Source organism: Botryllus schlosseri, chromosome 10 (genome assembly GCF_051294905.1).
Source record: "Botryllus schlosseri isolate E-star chromosome 10, Bs_hap1, whole genome shotgun sequence".
Taxonomy (NCBI): Eukaryota; Metazoa; Chordata; class Ascidiacea; order Stolidobranchia; family Styelidae; genus Botryllus; species Botryllus schlosseri.
The window spans coordinates 4,689,314-4,694,965 of NC_137245.1; the positions used below are offsets into that span (position 1 = coordinate 4,689,314).

Genomic DNA, 5,652 nt, shown 5'->3' on the forward strand with positions numbered 1-5,652 from the left:
TAAGCACAGGCTATGCTGGATATGATATCCCAACTATGCTGGATACTATATGCAGCATATAGTCTGTGCTTTTCTTTACACCTCTTTTCTGCGGGATCAATAAGAACTTTGACATACCATATCCAGCACAGCCTATGCGAGTGTGCGTACATTACCACCTCTTTTCTGCGTTATCATTAAGGACTTTAACAACGCCTACAACTGCATTCAATTTGTTGTAAGCATCTGATAAGGGCCAAGCCTAACCGGCTGATTCCTCCGAGCCCTAGAGCATTAAAAACGTCACCTATATACTACAGCTTCAGCCCAATAAGATCACACAACGTATAGTGTCATTGTTAAGCTTTATATATTTGTATTCACTGACGGTGGATCCGTACCGAAACGGTGAATTCGCTCAACACTTGCATAAGCGCCTTTGCTTTCTCTCAATGAAAACACGACATGTAGGCTTCAGCCGTTTCCTTCACAATGAAGCAGTCATGCTGTAAAAGCTTCTGTAAAGCAGGTGTTGTTTGTTCATCATGTATTTCGTACCTCAACATGTCCTGAATTAATCTTAAATCATCACCTGCCAAACTACTAACAATGCGCACTCAGAATCCCCGCCGGTAGCAGACTTCTTGAACACCTGATCAGCAAGTTGCTGCTGCCGTGGTCATTGATGCATAGCCGATTAGCCAATCAAGAGCCGTGGTTATTTGATTGCTAGTCTTCTCGACGTTCTATGGTCAGTGGCACGCCCATTCTTGAGCAGCTACTTTCAAACGCTTTGGTTGAAATCTTAACGGCTTTCCTGTAAGCTTCTTTCAGGCTAATTGTTGTTTTTTATCAATAATCTATAAAATGAGACACAATCACGGAGACTTTTTGAGATTTTCCAAATTTTGGACAACCCTAGCGTACACACACCACATTATCTACAACATAATAATCACATTTGTGGTAATTTAATTGTAAACGAATTGGCAATAATGCCGTTGTAAAAAATGAAACGAACAAACGAACGAATGCCCGAAGAAAGAAACTGAAAACAGTCCGTATCATCAGGTTTCATCTTCTGATGAGCTGGATAAATAACCCAGCGGCCTTTTCTTTTCAACACCCTGCAGAAATAAAATGAAAATGACGATTAATAGCTAAGACATTCGTACTGCGAAAATGGCAGAGGTAGCGAGTAACGAATGACTCCTACATTTTTTTCGCCCATACCTAATAAAATGGATTTGATTATTCAAGATTACTCAAGTTCTCAATTTTTTTTTATTATATTTTTTATTATTATATGACTAGAGAACTGACTTCAATCGCCACTTCTACTTGATTATCAAGATCAACGCTGACTACTTCAGCAATCTTTGAAAACAGCCACTAACACAAAATGAATTCTTGACTAAAATTTCGTCACATTCTGTCAAAAATGATCAATTCAACAATCCAAACGAATCAGTTATTTGGCAGCTAGTTGGAGAGATATATACTCAAGTCTAGAAAGTGGAATGATACTCTGCCTGGAAAGCTGAAGACCTAACAATATTGCGTACAGAGAACAAAACATTTGAGTGGCGGCACTGGTATAGACATTAACAAATTATTATAATTGACAGCAAGGTAACCAGCAAGACATTAAAATGAGAATTAGTGCAGTTTCTTAGGCTGTAGTGATACTCAGCCAGTAATTGACCTAGCAGAGAGCAAAATGTTGTAAATAAAGCGAGCGAAACCTCCGACAAATGATACGATAAAACATTAGAATCGACAGTCTTACTAGAGCAGAATAACAATCATGAGGGGTTAGAGAACAGAAGCCCGGGAAGTGACCATCAGAAATTACTGCATACTGGCCGAACAAATCCATGACCACTAACAAATGGTCTTTTAATAGTCAATATTGATACCAAATGACACCACCCCTATTTCACCGCAACATTTAGCAAATACAGCGCTGGAGTCAACCTTATATAAGCGCTAACCAAACGCCCATTAGTTTTCCCACCTACTACTTCGCGCTTCGCGGATGGAAATACGCATTAAAGCGAACGGACGCGACTTGTCACACTCTTGCTATTTCTGCTCCTTTTTTCTCTTCGTTTCTCTCCTGTGTCGCTTCTGCTTGAGGAGAGAAACAGTTTAATGTTTCAGATCGTGAATTCCCGGCTTAATGGTGATTCTTCCTCCAATGGTCAGCACCTTGAAAATTGAGAACAATGTTGTTGCAGAATGCATGACAATTTGAAAGTTACATCATTCTAATTATTCCAGTTATGGCCGTGAATCGTTACAAGTGCGGTAACCATAAGAATTGTTACTATACTTCAACTACAAATACAATATATTGTATAAAATAATTGCCAATTCTTTTACGTTGATCGAGTCCCAAATAGATGAAATATGTCAAAGAATTTGCTAAAAATTTTTGTATAATTTGACAGATTCCAAAATTTCTCAAAGTGCACCTTTCAAAAATTTGATATCAAGACTCCCAACATTTTACAATTCGAAGTTGGATGGCTTTACCAGTACAAGCGAACAGTTTGTATTGCAATTGACAATTATGTAGAGAACGCTGCGAGACATGTGAGTAGGCCTACCCTAAAACGTTTCTCTGACATGGACATTAGGGCTCTTAAAAATGACTTTTTTTCTCAAATCGTTCTGGCTACTTGATAAAATTGTTAGGTTACCTAATTCAAGCCTACACACCAAATTTGGTTCAATTCCAAACAGTAGCCGCATTGCTACAGGAAATGAAAGTTTGTATTTATTATTTTAAAAATAAATAGAAAAATTGAAAAATTTTCTGTTCACCCCATGAAAGTGTTAGGTTATGTATAGAAACGATGATCATCAAATTTGGTTCGATTCAAACAAGTGGAAGCGGAGTTATTGCCATCGAAAAATTTGGATTTGAATAAAATAGTATTTACGGTGGGCACCACTATAATATATAATTAAAGAATTGTGTCACGCTGTCATACTGTTTTACGCAACTGTTATTATACACTGCATTGTTGCTGTGCTCTGGCTCCATTGATGTTATTTCTAAATTCGACATTAATGCGTCATAATTCTCCATCTGGTTTTGAATTAAACTCTGTTTTGCTTCCTTTATCGTGCCGGTAGCTCTTTAATTGGCACGCGAAAAGTTCTTCGGGTTTCAATAACGTTTATCATGAAGGTACTTTTGAAAGCAGTACCCGGTATTAAAATTTTGTACCACCAACCAGTTATTTAATTACTATTTATCTTCAAAGTAAATGCTCATTGCATGAAGCAGGGTTGTAAGACTCGAGTCACGATTTTCTGTTGACTCGGGTCATCTTCTCAAAGTACGGAAATGACTCGACTCATTGCGCATGACTTGAGACTCAGGCGGCCAAGACCGACATTTCATGGTTATTTCAAAGAATAGTACAGCAAATCGCTATTGGGATTTCGTCTATCGATACTGGTAAAACTGCTAAAAGTAAGGAAAATTCGTATATTATAAATGCGACCCACTCGATATCACAAAAAAAAATATAAAAAGTTGGTTTAACAAGACTTAAATTGGAAACTGAGCAGATAACACAATGACTTAGACTCTGGCCCGAGTCATAATACCATAACTCGGACTTGGACCTCTGCTCGCTGACTTGGACTCGGACTTGACCCGGTGGTGAATTGAAAATGACTCGAGTCAAAACTATAAAAGTGAGATTGACTTGCGACTCGGAGCCTTGTGACTTGGTTACAACCCTGGCATGAAGCCTCAATAATTACATGAGTGGGGTGACTAGACAAAGAACACAGTCACATTTGCAGCATATCATGAATGTCTCTTACTATATGTGATCTTGTTCAAATGGAGGTTGATGAAAGCGTATTTCCCATTCTTTCCGACTCTGCTATAACTACACCAGACTGGGAACCTTTTTCAGGATGCTTCTTGCTGAATGACCAATATTGTCGCCGTCAACGGTACGAGTGCAAATGTCTGATAAATCAATATAGGAACAGAGTTAGTTGACTGTTCATGACCGTCCACGTTCAGAGTTGCATCTCAAAGATGCTAAAATAAGCCTAGATATAATCCAAGCAATACGATCGTCCACTCTGACTGACTGAACTTCTAAAAATAATAAACAAAACACCTTGATAGCTTCCACATCTTACGTTTATATATACCGTCTGCTATCGGCACAACAAAGTATTTAAAAATAACAAAACAGATTCGACATACCACATATCTTGCAAAGGCTTTTGCTTTCATTCAATATGTCATCAAACTTCTTTAAATCCTCCTTTGTGGTGAGTGGCTTTGGAATTATTCTAGGATCAATTCCGATATCGTTTTATCATATACAATCTATGGCGGAATAAAAGTTTCGGATAAGTTCTGAAACAAACTCAATTTTCCACACAAAAGTCAATTGCCACACGAAATGCCAAATGCTACGGTCCCATTTTACAAGGTATGGCGAGGTAACGTAGTGGTACGTTCCATTATAGCTAAACACCAATGAATTGCGGGTTCGAGCCTGACACGTCGACTCCATAATTCCTACCGAAGTGTTGGCCGTTTATCTAGGCTCCTCCTCGCCATCTGATCCGCATAGCCATGTCTTAAAAAGCCTAGGAGTGGGCCGTGCTATAAGTGGGCAGATGGTTGCCGATGAACTCCGCACTTGGTGAATTCGGCCCTCGGGAAATTTTGTAATGAAGTGTATTAACAGCTATTAATATGAATTATTAAACTAATAATAGTATTATCAAGTGATTCCTCAATCTTGTAAGGAGGTCAGGGCATCTGTAGATCATGCAGTCACGGCGTGATTAGATCACGGATTGCATAGCCGCGGGAAATAACGCAGCGCTCATATACCAACCACGCGCGGTCTGCTTGGAATCGATGGCGTGAGTGACGGGCCTGTGTCGTGTAAGTTTTGAGAAGATGGATCTTGGCGTTGTATGTGAGATCGAAACCGTGGAAGATCAAGCGGCGATTCTTCGTTAATCGATCACGACAAGCCAGTGTTCCTCATCAACAAATGTTTCGCATGATCACGTCAAAATAAATTATTTTTTGCCTTTGGAGAGACGATTCCACTCTGGAGTTAGGGTGTCTCGATAACAGGGTTGACGGATCCCAAGATTACGAGATCTACCGCGAGCCACGACACGTTTAAATTTCCTTTTTGATACTGTTCATTCATATTAAATGCATTTCTAATGCGAAGGTGTTCTAGTGCCAATTCCTCCAAGGGCCGAGTTCACCAAGTGGAGAGCGTCGCGTTATTTCCCGTGATTACGCAATCTGTGATCTAATCACGCATTGACTGTGTGATGTACGCATGCCCTGACCCCCGTACAACATTGACAACCACTCAAAGTGCCAAGTTCACCGGCAAACATTCCAGTAACCAATCATGGTGACCGGTACCGCTATTCCGGCCGAATTCACCAAGTGCCGAGTTTGTGCGGCCGAATTCACTAAGTGCCGAGTTCACTGGTAATCGGGCAGATACGGAATGATAATAATAAGAACCGGCCTGGTGTAAAATGACCAGTGTAGTCAAACCACCACCATGAACACCACAAACAAACAAACAAACATCTAACATGGGAAAGAAATTACCTTTACAGCCTTTGACAAACACAGTTACCATTGAA

At 39.7% G+C, this 5,652-nt stretch overlaps 1 long non-coding RNA gene across 1 annotated transcript; it reads right to left on the reverse strand.

Annotated features, from left to right (window-relative positions):
* Positions 1-931: 931 nt before the first annotated feature.
* Positions 932-4,763, reverse strand: LOC145448799 (uncharacterized). Its single transcript, XR_013918029.1, has 4 exons — positions 4,223-4,763; positions 3,826-3,976; positions 1,997-2,190; positions 932-1,106 (listed from the first exon to the last, which is right to left on the reverse strand). It is a non-coding gene; the product is annotated as an uncharacterized LOC145448799 (long non-coding RNA).
* Positions 4,764-5,652: the final 889 nt, after the last annotated feature.